The sequence below is a fragment of the Podarcis melisellensis genome (genome assembly GCF_964234715.1).
Source record: "Podarcis melisellensis genome assembly, chromosome: 11".
Lineage (NCBI taxonomy): Eukaryota > Metazoa > Chordata > Lepidosauria > Squamata > Lacertidae > Podarcis > Podarcis melisellensis.
This window is the reverse complement of record NC_138543.1, coordinates 17,066,924-17,082,713: the sequence shown is the minus strand read 5'-3', so window position 1 is coordinate 17,082,713 and position 15,790 is coordinate 17,066,924. Positions and strand designations below refer to the sequence as shown.

At 41.3% G+C, this 15,790-nt stretch overlaps 1 long non-coding RNA gene across 1 annotated transcript in view; it reads right to left on the bottom strand.

Annotated features, from left to right (window-relative positions):
• The window catches only part of LOC309380733, a 38,375-nt gene extending 26,617 nt beyond the window's left edge, over positions 1-11,758 (bottom strand). The window contains exons 1-2 of the long non-coding RNA XR_014173089.1: positions 11,719-11,758; positions 8,280-8,452 (exon numbers count right to left, since the gene is read on the bottom strand). This is a non-coding gene — a long non-coding RNA (uncharacterized lncRNA). The remainder of the gene's footprint in view (positions 1-8,279; positions 8,453-11,718) is intronic.
• Between the last annotated feature and the right edge of the window lie 4,032 nt (positions 11,759-15,790).

The following is a 15,790-nucleotide window of genomic DNA, read 5'->3' as shown; positions in this document are numbered from 1 at the left end:
TGATAGCTTCCCTGGCAAACTTGAAAGAAATCTATCTATTTGGATTAAAAGGGAAAGTTCCTGAGGTAAATGTAAATGATTGCTGCTATCAGTGTTATATTTATTGATTTCTCTGGAACTTATAACGAAGAGAGACAGCTCTGGTCAAAACAGGTGCATCTTATGATATTTCTCTGGCTTTGGAATGATTCATTGGGTGAATGAGCTACCAAAAGGAAAATCAACACAAATAATTCTACATGGAAAAGAAAAATAGCAAGTAGGGTGGGGCTCGGAAAGATACACTGGGCTGAAGCCATATCAGCAAGTAAATTCCTTTCACTGCCTTGTACAAAGGAAACATTTTTGGGGGAGGGGTCCCTACTCGAAAACGTTGACATCATACTGAAACATAAGGGAGGGGGTTAAAATAACGATTTAGCTTTTTCTTCCCAACTGCAGTAGAAGTATCTTTATTTCAGAAACCCCAAAGAGATTGGCAATGGGATATAATGGGATTATAAATATTCTCAGTGCCGTGCTCTGTTAGAATATTCTGCCAACTAGAGCCATCAACTTGGAGCAAATCAGTGGCAATCATTCTATTCTATAAATCTTATACTGTTTGGCACTGAAATCTATATAAGTGCTTCAACTGATAGTGGGGGGAAATTCTGTGCACAAACGCTTTGAACCAGCCAGGCACTTTGCATTAGTATACAGTTGCCTTAAATTATGTGAAAGAAAAATCAGAATTATACAGCCAAGATCTAATGTTTGTTATAGGAGTATTAGGCAAATAATAATAATCTTAATTTATGCAGTCATGGTTGTCGATATTTCTTTATTGGAAGGAGTATGTTGGTGGAGTATAGTTTATCGTTTCCTTTAGCTGCCATACACACAAAATCAAACTCCTTTCATGTTCTCCATTTTATGCTTTAGGCTACAGCTTTATAATCTATAATCTACTACAGTAGGCAATCATTCTGAAAGGTGAGACATAGCTTAATCCTCGCTGCAGCTCATCCTTTCACTCTTTATACGGTTCAGTAATTTTAGATGTTACAGCTAATGTCCAAAATCTGGTGAATATTGACCATCTTCCCAGATGAATTTCACAAGGACCTGAGAGCTCAGCAATACACTAGTGAATGTTGACAGTCATCCAAATGGGATTGTCAGCATTCATTGGTGTAAGACACCCCAACCAGGAAATATATGTATTTGGACACCCTTGAAATTCATCTGTTTTTATTGTGAACGCAGGTTTATAGGTTAGTAGTAAGCCACATGTTTTGCATGGGGGAAACTATTTCCCTGCCTCCATATCACCCCAAAATCTTGTGGGCTGCTGCCAGTCAGTGTAGACTAGGGCTCAGCAATATATCAATATATCATCCAAAATTGGTTTGAAGTCTATATCGTGATATTGGTTTCATAGTTTTTGACCTGGCAATGTATCGCGAATCATGTTAGGGCTGGGAGATATATTGTCCAAAACTGACTTCAAGTCCATCTCATTATATTGGTTTCATCATTTCTGACCTGGCAATATATTGCAAATCATAAAATGTGTGTGTGTGTGTGTGTGTGTGTGTGTGTGTGTGTGTTATGCAAAAATCGCAATGTGGGAAAAACCATGAAGCTAGTCAATGCCTCTGCATAATTCCATCCTTATTTTAGACACTGTGATATCTCAGTATATTGTGATGTTTAGCTGGTGATGTTGAAAACCAGCTATTGCCCAGCCCTAGTGTAGACCAGGGGATCTTTTTCCTCTGATTGAGGATCACATTCCAGACCATGTGTTGAGAACAGCATGCTGGGTGCTGAGCAAGCTGGCTCCAGCAGCAGCAGATGCCACCTTTTCTTTCTCTGATTTCCTTTATGTCACCCCCTTTTCATTATGTCTCTTTCTGACACCTCCTTCTCTCCCCCTACCCAGCAGGGACAGATTGTATGGATCTCTGGGAAGAGCAATCGCTTCCAGAACACCTTTGAGATTCTTCATTTGCTCACCCCAATGTCTGCAACACTGGGCTAGATGTACCAATGGCCTGATTAGGTATAAGGCAGCTTCCTGTGTTCTTAAATATGCGCACATTCCACTTGAAATATTTAATTAACTGTGACTTCAATATACTAAATATGTGGCTTGGAGGAAGATTGCTTTGTTTTAGTGAACTGCGGAGAGCTGTGTCTAGGAATACACACATTGCAACACACAAACATTCTCTCTCTCTTTTGCTCTTTCTCCTTTACATGAAAACCTCTCTCTTTGAGATGAAATCATTGGAAAGTTCCCTGAGCTGAAGTGAGCGTCCTCAGGAGACCACGCAAGAGACCTAGACTTGCAGCTCGCTATTGATCAGAGAGATGAACAAGCTCCAGTAACAAATCCTACGGAAAGCTCACCACTTTTTCTGAAGACCTTTTCAAACCCCACTCTAATCACTGGGTAGAAAGCAGTAAATTAAAGCAGCAGGTTCAAGCTTTGGAAAGCTTTAACAGGCAGGGTGCAGCAGGAAAACACACAGGAGGTTGAGTTATTGTATTTTGTAACCTTCCACGTTTCCCTGCAAGCCATAAATTATGGAGGTGAACGTAAATAAGAATTAAATATCAGAAGTGTCTTTCTTCTTCTGTCCTTTTGATTATACCACTATTTTATTTATGGCTCCCATAAGAAAACCAAACTTCCATTATGTGCTATTTCTTCTGTAAATTGTTAAAAGAATCACAAAAATGAAATACTTCACAGCAGGTTTTTCCTCTATTGCTGTTTTGCCCGCAATACTGCTTCTCCCTCCCCTTTTTGGAAGCTTGTAATTTTCCCCCTCTGATGATAGAGAGGACAATATCTTATTATAGTTTACCTTGCTGTCAAAAAGCATGCTGCTGTCCTCTTAAAAATCAAAAGTCAAAGCTGCAATCTCTAGGCTGAGGCATTTGACTATGGCTGGAACATAATAAAATGTTCTTGTTCCTCCAGGAACTCAAAGAAACAGTTTCAGAGCCTCAGTACATAGAACATTACCTTTTAAAAGAGGGTTTTTTGGAGGAGTGACACTGACTGCTTTTGGTTGACCAGAGAAATAATAAAGTCTACCATCATGTGTATAATGCTTATATGCCTGAATTTATTCTGATGAAATTGCTATAAGGGCCCATTCGGACTTCAGTCACCTTGGAAAAGGAAACAAGAATGCTGGCTCCCCACTCTGATTTTACTGCGAAACGGGGAGCCTCAATGGAGGCTGGCAAGGGATTTGATCGGCTGCCTGGGGAGGCTGACTAGGCAGTGACAGTGATGGGAAAGCAGCCTGAGCAGGAGGGTGCAGTTTTGTTTCCTAGAACCAGGCATCACCATCACAGATGGAAGATGACCCACCCTCCCCAACAGAGCATGAGTTTGCAATCTAGATATTCTCACAAGGTGAGAGAATCTCTTGAGTAAACATGGTGATGCATTGTCTTTAAAAACACGGCCAGAGGGTGGGAGAACTTGTTGGGACATGTTCGTGACTTCTGTCCAGTTCTGAACCTCATGCCCTGCTCCTGAATCGTGACCCCTGAGCACTGTGTTTGCTGCTGAGCATGTACTGTTACTTGTCTGAATAAAGATCTTTCTTGCTTCCAAGCAAGAACCTCTATCTGTGTGTGTCGGGTGGAAGACAATACAGTCGTACCTTGGTTGTTGAATGCCTTGCGACTCAAACATTTTGGCTCCCAAATGCCGCAAACCCGGAAATCAGTGTTCTAGTTTGCAAAGGTTCTTTGGAACCCAAATGTCTGATGCTGTTTCTGCGGCTTCCGATTGAGTGCAGGAAGCTTCTGCAGCCAATCAGAAGCCGTGTCTTGGTTTTCAAACATTTTCAGAAGATGAACGGACTTCCGGAATGGATTCTATTCGAGAACCAAGGTACAACTGTAATTGATGGGTACTGCTGCACTAAAGGATCACTTTCTTACAAGTTCAGAAAGAACATGAAGCAGCACTTGTAAATGATTATTTATTTCACTTGTGAATTGCTTCCTATGAAGCATCTCAAAGATAATATAGTACCAAAAAATTAAGCACAGTTCTCAACAATCTCTCTTTCCTCTTCTGATATTATCAGATAGCTGTGTCTGCCCTTGAAGCATATAGGCTGTGCCTTTCAACTTTTTGCAGTTATTCCGGGCTTCTCTTTCTAATTACCAGATCCCTGCCTCCACCTGATTCCCAACACAGTGGCTAGGAATGTTGACCCTCATCCGCCCCAGTTTTTAAGAACCATCAGTGCTAGCCACATCCTGTAACTTGCAGATAACTTTTACAGACATCAACAGCTATCATGCAGTACGAGGGGGGGTATATTTCTGCCCATTAAAAAATGCCAATGAGAAGACCATTTCTGACATAAGCACATTTTGTTTTTTAAAAATTCAATTTTTATTGATGCTCCTTTTATTAGGGGGAAAAAATCTGCAAAGCCTATCAGCATTTGTTGAAATTTTGTAATAAGCTGTCGTTAGTTGCTTTTCTGCTGGAAAGTGATTTGTACTTTCATTATTACAAAATTTCAGTAAATGCTGATAGACTTTGCAGATTAAAATAAAATAAGCATCCATGAAAACTGTGAGTATTTTTTTAACAAAATGTACTTATGTCAGAAATGCTCTTTTCATTGGCTTTTTTAATGGGCAGAAATATATCAGTTTTTTCCCCATTGTACTGCATGATAGCTGTTGATGTGTGTGTAAGTTATCTGCTTTTGTTATTAAATCTGTAGGTGCAATGTTTTGGGGGCAGCGGGTCAGAATGGAAAGGGAAAAGCAAAATTTCTGTTTTCTGGTCAAAAATTTCAAATAATAATATCTCCTGGCATCTAAGTCAAGCGTGGCAAGTCAACATACTTTTTTTCAAGAGTGAACTGCGATCAGAAAGTGAGTGTTAAGTAATGCCCATGTTTTCATTTTTGCCATCACTTTGAGTTTGGTATTAAATATTACTTGTTCAGATGTCACATATTGATACAGAGTATATATGTCAGCATTTGGACAGGAACTAATTGGATTCATATCTCTGATATGTTTTCAAATTGCTGGGTCACATCTGGGTCTCCTGCTATAAATTCTTCACCACTGGTCTAAGTAAAAGGAATGTGACAGATTTAATACCTGGAATAAGTTATTAACTGCAAGAATGCATAAAACAGCATACTGTTGAAAACGGAGAAGTCTGTGTTGCCTCATTTTTAATTATAGGAAGAATTTCTTTGAGGATATTAGTGCTTGGATCAAGCGATGGTGGATTGAAAGCCAAGTAAAGAATGGTGAATTATATGAACTCACAGCATTTTGTTTTGGGTGATACTTTTACCATTTAAACACAACACTAAGGTGGAAGGTACTCGCACAATGTTCAAAGGAGAATAAAAATCAGGAACAATCTACTTAAATATCCCATTAGGCAAAGGGAAGAAATATCTATTGGAGGTTTAAACATTCTAGAAACATTTGAACTTCACATCAGCACCAGTGTCCTCAACAGAATGAAATCACGCTTAAATCCCATTTAATTCTGGGTTGGACTGTTTTTCCTGCGTTCTGTATAGATTTTGTGTTGACTGTATTTATGGCCTTGCTTTCTTTTCTGGTGAAATTTATGGGGGTGCTTCTCATCTATAAAGCACTCAATGACTCAGGTGCTGGAGGTGCAATTTAAGGATGCCCTCCCTACAATTTGAATCACGTACGATTGTTCTTCAGGGGGACCTCAATTTCTGGCCAGTTCATTATTTGTATGCACTGAACAACTATTGTTTAAAAATGCTTAAAGCTGAAATCCTAAGTGCACACTTACCTGGGAAGAAGTCCACTGAAGTCTGTGGGACTTACTTTTCAGTAGATAAACCGAGGATTAAAGCTGGTGTCAAGGTTGGATGGCCAGGCATCTGCTAAGATCTCAGACTCATTGTGGGATGGAATCTTGTCCAAAAACTGAAAGTAATAAAAAAACAACAGAATTTTAAAAATATTTTAAACAAATCCAGTACAGATGCAGACTGGGAAAGATCTCAACTTAAAAGGCTTGTTGAATGAAAGGGATATGCCATTGGTATTTAACCCCTAGTAAGTTAGCAAACTCCTGCCAACCTAGCAGTTCGAAAGCACGTCAAAGTGCAAGTAGATAAATAGGTACCACTCGGGCGGGAAGGTAAACGGCGTTTCCGTGTGCTGCTCTGGTTCGCCAGAAGCGGCTTAGTCATGCTGGCCACATGAGCTGTACGCCGGCTCCCTCGGCCAATATAGCTAGATGAGCGCCACAACCCCAGAGTCGGCCACGACTGGACCTAATGGTCAGGGGTCCCTTTACCTTTACCTTTAAGTTAGCAAAAATGTATAAGACGGGTACAAATATCTGTTGGAAATGTAAAGAAAAAGAAGGCACCTTTTATCATATGTGGTGGACATGTAAGGTAATAAAAGCATTCTGGGAAATGATACATAATGAACTGAAAAAAAGGTTTAAAATAACTTTTACAAAAAAACCAGAGGCTTTTCTATTAGGAATTGTAGTTGCTGATATTCCAAGGGAGCAGAAAATACTTCTTATGTATGCGACGACAGCTGTACAGATGTCGTTAGCCCAGAGATGGAAAGAAGACAAAGTCCCTACCAGAGAAGAATGGCAAATTAAGTTGATGGACTATGCCGAAATGGCAAAATTGACCGGAAAGATCAAGAACTAGGAAGACCAAAACTTTAATAAGGAATGGGGCAAATTTATAATTTACCTTGAAGACCGCTATAAGCAGTTGAAAACACTAGCAGGGTTGCAATAACACTTGTAATGTAACGAGAACTATGGATACAATGGAGTTATAAAAACTTGAATTATTAAAAAAAGATGCAGTAGAAAAGGTTTAACAACAGAACCCACAGAGGGGAAGGTGGGAAGTCCAGAGATTCATGGGAATCTTATAACTTTGGATGTGTTGTGGTATGATTATAAATTCAAATATGTAAAACCAAATAATTTTTTTAAAATAAAAAACTTGTTGAAAGAGAAAGGTCTTCAGACAGCGCTGAACTATATAATGCCATCTATACAGGAAGCTAATTTGGCTGAAGCTCAGAGCAGAACAGAGCATATGTTGTTGTTGTTGTTGTTGTTATGTTGTGGTTGTGATCCTATGGCACCATTTCATAGTTGAGCCACGGCACAAGATCGATTGGTGTGTTCATATCAGTCGGCATGAACATATCCATAAAATGCAGGTGATTAAGGCTTCTCATTCCCCCCTTTTAAAATAATAAAAACAAAACACTTTTGGGCTGAGAGCTTTTAACTTTGGGGATTTCTACCTGACTATGGTGATTAGCTATTTTTATAGCTGATAAACCTGTGGTGCTTTTCAACAGTGATGTTCTCTCTGGTACTTAACAGAAACAACTGTTAAACCAAAGATAAAAAGGTCAGGACAAGAGCACAGTAATTATAGTTCCAATGAAAACAGTAATTTGCAGTTTTAGACCCAAAGCAGCAACTTGGGGGGGGGGGGGAGTTGAGATCTGTTGGCCCACAAAATGCATATTGTTAATAAACAGGTAAATGTTCCTGTTACAGAAGTTTTAGAGGAGCTTTGAAATGTACCCAAAATAATGATACAGAATGTGTGAGTAAGGCATACATTCCCTTGCTTTGCTTCTTGCAAGGAAAGGCAAACAATTTCAAACAAAAAATTTGCCCTACAATGGAAGGATGCATATTTGGCCCCTGGGAAGATGTCACCTGACTTCCTGCTTCACATGAAACCAGAAGAGGTACATTTAATGGTGAAATTCTCTGTCACCATTAAATGGAAACACACCAGAGTCACCCCAAATAATTAAGACCCAGCTTCCTCCAAACAAAAAAGATCGATGTTAGGCTATAAAAGGGTTGGTTAAACACTTAATGTTGTCTAGACTACCACCTTTGGTTTGCATTTGGGAGGTTGAATTTGAAAGGTTGTGTTTTTCAAAACTGTAGGGAATAAAGTATTACTAGCAAACAAAAAGCAGAGTAGAAAAATGTGCGCTAAATTCACTAACTATGAATGGAAAGCCTAAATTTTAATCTTTAAAATAGCATAGCTTTGAGGCAGATTGAATCTGGGTTTCTTTCATATCCATTTGATGTATTGGAGGTGATTTTCATGATGTCATTCTGAAAGCTAAATAAACTGTGTAGAAAGTTAACAAGCTGTGGTGGCAAGCAGTCTGTGTGGGATTATAGACGAGCTAATTTGATCAATTACTTTTCTTACCAGAAGTCTGTGGATGAGACAGAAGCCAGGGTATCTACTTTGGCAGATGAAGAATCAGCAGAGTCAACACATACCAAGAAAGTAATGAACGGTCTTTCAAACTTCATTTTTCACCCAGGGAGGAGAAGACAAGTCATCCGAGTTATGGTTGCTCAGAACAGCCGGAAAGATAACTATAAATAAATAAATAGACGAGTGCTAATCATTGAAAAACCAAGAGAAATCATCATGTTTATCCCCATTTTCCTCTCTTCATACTGTGCTGAAATTTCATTATGATGTCAAACACGCTCAAAATTTTAAAATCCCAAACGACCCTTTGAAATTTAAATAGAGAAGATGCCATTTTAATTGCCACCAATGCCTCCTCTACAGCAGCCTTTTGGCCAGGCATCCCCAAACTCGGCCCTCCAGATGTTTTGGGACTACAATTCCCATCATCCCTGACCACTGGTCCTGTTAGCAAGGGATGATGGGAGTTGTAGTCCCAAAACATCTGGAGGGCCGAGTTTGGGGGTGCCTGCTCTTGGCAAATAAGAGGCATTGCTGGTCTCCCCCACCCTTGCTTGCTATGTAGATCACTAATCCCTTCTTCCCTGGCCAGGGGTGTCGTCATTTTATAGTTCAACTCCGGGACCAAAATGTCCTGATCCCAGAGACTGACATTCAGAGGTAATCTGCCTCTGATCCTGAGAGTAACATACAGCACAGCCATCCTGACTCATGGCCATTCCTTTGAATTTGGGCTGGTTAGGATGCTCTCTAAAAGGTAAAGGTAAAGGGACCCCTAACCATTAGGTCCAGTTGCAGCCAACTCTGGGGTTGCAGCACTCATCTTGCTTTATTGGCCAAGGGAGCCAGCGTACAGCTTCCGGGTCATGTGGCCAGCATGACTAAGCCGCTTCTGGCGAACCGGAGCAGTGCACAGAAACGCTGTTTACCTTCCTGCCGGAACAGTACCTATTTATCTACTTGCACATTGACATGCTTTCGAACTGCTAGGTTGGCAGGAGCAGGGACCGAGCAACGGGAGCTCACCCCATCGCAGGGATTCAAACTGCCGACCTTCTGATCAGCAAGTCCTAGGCTCTGTGGTTTAACCCACCGCGCCACCTGCGTCCCTCTAGGATGCTTTCTAGGCTGGGTCAAATACTGGGATAGGGTGAATTTTGGTACCTTTATATTACCCTGGATCTAGCAAAATGTTAGTTTGGTCTGGCCCAAAGTCCTTTCAGGGCTGGCAGATGATATGTCATAGAATCACAGAGTTGAAAGGAACCCTGAGCATAAACCCCCTGCGATGCAGGAATAATGCAACTGTCCCTTACGGGAATCGAACCTGCAACCTTGGCATCGTCATCACCACACTCTAACCAATTGACCTATCAACATACGTTCAAAGCAGAGAGACTCTTAAATGAGCCAACCACTCTAACATTCAAAGTTCCGGCCAGTTTCGTAACCAAATTCTTTAGCCAGAGATTTGTGGGGCAGTTCTTGAATTAACATCATGCCCAGGTGGTGTCCTAGAAGAATTTTAACTTCGACAAAAGCAAGCCTCAGTTGCCTCATGCAGGTTTCATAGCTTTTTGCCCCCGGTTGCCATCATATCGTGCCATTTCTGAAGGGAGTTTTGTTCTGTACGGCAAATCCTTCAGTTCAGCAACCACATTGATTGGTGTTGCATAGGTTTTAATCTGCATTTGAGAAATAAAGGTGGTCTTGTTAGACACCCTATTATTCTTCCTTTCTTCGTTCACATCACCTGCTGTTGCTTTGGCAAGGCGAAATGTAACTCAAATAAGTGCCTTTTCATGCCTTCAGCCTTCAGCAAGAAGGCTGCCACACGGCGTTCCTCACCATAGGTGGCCATCAGGTATGCAGCAGAGCTTATTAAGATACTGCTGAGTTTATCCCCTGTTGTCAGAACAAGGAACAGCTCAGCATCAGAATCAGCCCCTCAGTAATGAGCCATTTCTGGGTTGTCACAGACTTTGAAGCATTGAATTCTAACTTGAAGCTATTCACCACAGGCAGGCAGGCAGGCAGGCAGGCAGAAGCTTTCTGCCAGGACTCTCATACCATCCTCGTGTGGATTCTTTCATAAAGGGTTTTAATTGTATCAGCACCATCTACCTGCATGGAAAAGGGGTGATAATGGTGTCAGCTTCTCCTTGACAGGGAAGAGAAAATTCAATAAATACAGATACCATTTTCAGAATTCACCAGATGGTGCTACTGTGGATAGCCTTTTTGGTGAGGAGGGGGTTTCCTCCTGAATATAATAACTGAAGAAATGCTAATAGTCAGCTGTAGCTGAGGATGATGCTTATTATTATTATTTAAAAGGATAAGTATCAGAATGGTGAAGTTCCTACTATTGCGTCCTGTGCCATGCCCTTAGTAGAATCCCACTAAGTGGAATCTCCTCAAACAATTGTCACGGAATTGGCTCATTCTTCCCTGCGCATTCCTATATATATATATATATATATATATATAATTTTATTAAGATTTGTTTTTAAAAGGTTACAGAAAAACAAGAAAAAACAAATGCAGAAAAAATATAAGTAAAAAACAGGCAGTACAATAAAAAAACAATACAAAAACAATAAATAAAAGAAAACAGTACATAAAAACCCTTTACTTGCTTTCATTCACTTACTTCCTTGACCTCCTCACACCTCCCATTTTTGTATTCTAGTTCAGTTAGATATTTCAGCAAATCCTTTCCATCTTAATATACTGTAATTTAATTTCTCTTCTTCCATCAATTCATTTTTACTTAATCCTTTATATCTTTTCTGCTAAAACCACATAGTTTTATTCCAGCATCTTTCTAACATTCCTTCATTTTACAATATTTCTGTAAATAAACTTTAAATTTCTTCCACTCTTCTTCCACCGACTCTTCTCCTTGGTCTCGGATTCTGCCAGTTCCCTGCGCATTCCATGTGAGGGCTTCAGGAGTGTGCAGGACTTGCACTTTAAGGTATACTGTGGCTCACATTTGTGTCAACTAACGCCTACTTGAGTAGCGTAGGGATAGCCGCCATGTGACCCTAGTGACTAAAATAGTAATCGTGCTGCAGTCCTGAGCTGCTTTCCAAGGAAGTAGTTCAGTTAATGCAAGTATTTCTGGCTGTGCAGAAGAATGTCACCTCCCTCTCCTCTCCCCACACTGCCTCTCCCCTAAATTCTTTTCTAGATTTTCTCTCAACAGTGAGGTGGACACATGGGGAGAGTAGAGGAAGTTCTGTTGCACAAATGGAAATCCTTGCACTGATGGAACCACGGGCACACTCTCTATGGGGCTGGCCACCCCCCAAATGTTTGGGGACAGGGCTAAGCCCCCTCAGTCTTGAGGGCCTCCCTGCAGTGGCCAAGGATGTTGTCGGGCCTACCTATGATGGTTAGTCTACATATAGAGTTAGTCTACCTTTAGAGGTGTCTACCTATGATGGTGGCAGGCCTGCTCCTGATGTGCGTGACATCATGCATGTTGCATTTGTGATGTCACGCTCACACGATGAGATGAGACAAGCCTCCACAATGTTGCGCAGAATCTAGACACATAACTAGCCCTGGTCTGAAGAGCTCAATTGCTTGGATTTTCTTCACTTGAACTCACTTGCTCCGTGAATCAATCAGCCATTTCATCAGAGCGGCACTACAGTGGTGCCTCGCAAGACGAAAAGAATCCGTTCCGCGAGTCTCTTCGTCTAGCGTTTTTTTCGTCTTGCGAAGCAAGCCCATTGACGGATTAGCGGATTAGCCCTATTAGCGCTATTAGCGGCTTTTAGCGGCTTATCGGCTTAGCGGATAAGCGGCTTAGTGGCTTAGAAAAGGGGGGAGGGGAAAAAAACCCCGCGGGAACTCGCAAGACATTTTCGTCTTGCGAAGCAAGCCCAAAGGAAATTCGTTTTGCGAAGCACCTCAAAAACGGAAAACTCTTTCGTCTAGCGAGTTTTCCGTCTTGCGAGGCATTCGTCTTGCGGGGCACCACTGTAGTTAGGTCCTAGTTCAACCACAGTCCTATACTCACTTCCTGGGAATAAGGCCCCTGGTCCCTTCCACCTCTACAACTGATTCTATGATTCTTCGAACTTAGATGAGGTTTATAGCCACACCAAACACTTAAAGCACGATTATACCACTTTAACAACTGTAGTTTGTTAACTACAGTTCCCGGGATTCTTTGGGGGAAGTTATGTCTGTTAAAGAGGCATAATAGTGCTTTAAATGTGTTGTGTGGGTCTGAGTTGAGCAGATATGTATAAGATGTCACCGCTATTATCAAAATTAAGACAAGACAGTGACTGCTTCCTTATAACTGACAATGAAATAAGCACATGGATTTATTATGTGGATGCCAGCACACATCTAGAAATAAACTTAAATAAAAACACCGGTAGATATCCTCCCCATCTTCCCTCAGTGTAAGGAACCCCTCTTTCTTTTATGTTGCATTGCTACAAAATTTGGGGTGTGGTTATCTGTTCAGGGTAGTCCAGCAGTAAGCCAGGATGAGTCCTTTCTCATGAGAGAAGTTCAGTAACAGGTGAGAAAATATAAAATTGATCTTCCATTTGTTCCAGCCATAAAAGAAAAATTTAAAAGTCATGATATGGTAAGAGGTAATGGAAAGGGTAACTTTGGATAATAAAGAGGAGTTCCACTGACTTCCACTCCCATCTCCAGCTGCCTCCTCACCTCTCCAAAGCATCTATAGAAAGGGCATTGCAGGGAGAAGCTGGGATAAACCATCTCCTCTGCTTCTAGTGGAACATCATGGAACTTCCCCAAGAACAAATAAGGAACCAACCCCCGGTCATCACCCCGTTGTAAAATCAGAAGCAAATAAAGGATGTGAATACCAAGAGATTGTTGGTGCCCAATATCCATTTATTTTATTTTATATTCTTTATTGAAAAATAAAAAGTACAAAATTACAAGTGCACAGAGTAAGATAACAAGAAATAGCACCCATGTAGAACAACAACAACAACAACAACAACAACAACAACAACAACAACAACAAAAGATATTGTGTACATCACAAAAAAACACGGTTGTTATTGTAGTTAACCAGACCTTAACCTAATATGGTATTTCATAGAATCATAGAGTTGGAAGAGACCACAAGGGCCATCGAGTCCAACCCCCTGCCAAGCAGGAAACACCATCAGAGCACTCCTGACATATGGTTGTCAAGCCTCTGCTTAAAGACCTCCAAAGAAGGAGACTCCACCACACTCCTTGGCAGCAAATTCCACTGTCGAACAGCTCTTACTGTCAGGAAGTTCTTCCTAATGTTTAGGTGGAATCTTCTTTCTTGTAGTTTGGATCCATTGCTCCGTGTCCGCTTCTCTGGAGCAGCAGAAAACAACCTTTCTCCCTCCTCTATGTTACATCCTTTTATATATTTGAACATGGCTATCATATCACCCCTTAACCTCCTCTTCTCCAGGCTAAACATTCATATTTAAAAAAATGAATTCGAAATATCATTAAATTTGGCCATGACAAGTCTATGTAGTCTCCCATGTTTTCAGTGGGATGTGGGATCTCATGCAAGCCCTCTTGAAGAAAATGGAGGTTGCCCAGGAGCAATGCTTGCCAGCCGTCATTCAGTGTTGCTTGCTTGTTCTTGTGTCTGCTTTTTCTGTACAGAAAAGATGGCGACATGAGGTCCTCATGCAAATTAAATGGTGCAACTAGCTGCTGCTACCTCTCACATAATTACTGTGCTGTGACAAGATACATTCCAGACATGGCTACTTTCAACCAGGCTTATTCTGTTCCCAGTGCATAGAAAACGAGAGAATGCCTTACCTGGCTCAAAGCCATTGCACTCATGTTCAGAAGAGAAAAGGGGGTGTGGGCTGGGGCAGAGACCCTGCTTGCCAACACCAACTCCCGAAACTCTAACTGCTTACTATAATCACATCATTTATTGCATATGAAGGGAGACCGAAACAGGCAGGAGGCAATGACCTGGCAATTTATTTCACTCTGCGATGACTACAGGTACTTTAGGTCAGAAAGCTCAAGTTCTTATCTGCTTTCAGACTAGCATAGACCTATTTCTATGGATTTTATAAAGACTAATCAGGGGAAATTCCTCAACTGAAAAAGAGGTCTATGTGCTGCATAAAGGATTGCAATGGTACCATTTAGAGGCTGTAGTTTGAATCTGGAGTGGACCCCAGAAAGATTTATTTATCTGTTTCATTATCTTCTTCTTTGTCAATTGCTCATAACCAAGTAAGACTGTCTTCCATAAACACGGTCTTAACAGTGAGTCCGTAAGTGACTGTGGAGGCCAATTTTGGATCCACACATCCTTCCACAGTGGGGACATAGGTTTCTGGGTGGGAGTTGATCACTGTGAGGGTTTGCCAAGCGTGCCTTCCTCTTAGCACGTTTCTCCATTTTGTCCTGAGTTTGAGTGTCTTCAAAGCCCATGACACCTTTGGTAAAGGCTGTTCTCCAATTGGAGGGCTCACAGGCTAGTGTTTCCCAGTTGTCAGTGTTTATGCTACATTTTTTTAGATTTTAGTCATGGTGTTGGCACTCCTTCAGAAGTCTATAAACCAACCTCTCATAAAAATATTCCCTGTTGGGATTTGTTCAAAGCCCACAATAATGTGTGAAAAGGTTCCTGCTTACTTCTGTCTGATGTAAAATATATTCTGGTGGCCACTGTTGGCCGGATCTTGAAGCAGAAAATGTCTCTTGGAGGTTGTCCAGTGTTTCCCTATTTCAGCTTTCCCCAGCCTGGTGCCCTTGGGATGTAACTCCCATCAGCCCAATTCAGCTCTGCAGGCATGAACTTCTGGGATATGTAGTCTGAAACATCTGGGATGTGCCAAGCTGCTGATGCCTGCTCTTCTTGTTCTTTAAAGGTCGTTGAGAGATGCAGCCAGAAATATTTAGCCACAATACGATGTAATATTTTAACTTTTTCAATTCCCAAAGGGTGAGGTGTTAAATCCTGCAAGTTCCTGAGCATCATTAAATACAAAAATAAAAAAGGAAATGTAACGAGGCAGTCATCCTCCCTCAGACAGGCCAGCTGAAAAATAACTCCATCCCCACTAATTGCTAACATGTAATCAAATACGTGAAGGGTGCTGTTGAGAGCCTGGAGGGGAGTAAAGCGAGGCGGCTGCTTCTAATAATCCCCCCTAGCTTTTTCTGTAAGATGTAGATGAACACTCCTAAGGAGCCTTGCTGATTAAGAATGATGAAGGTCCATCTGCTTTAGGGCAAAACCAGATAGGAAATATAAGCACAGGAGAACACAGATATGAAAGTGACACATACTCCCATCCACCCCTACACAATATTTGTGCAGATCCTTTCCACGAAAAAGGTCCCCGACCCATTTTCCCTTGAATGTTGGGGTGCATGGTCATTGTCAAACTACTGAATACTACAACACTGAGACTCGGGGGAGCTGACAGCCAATGCACTGGGCTGGGTGTAAGTACAGTGGTACCTCAGGC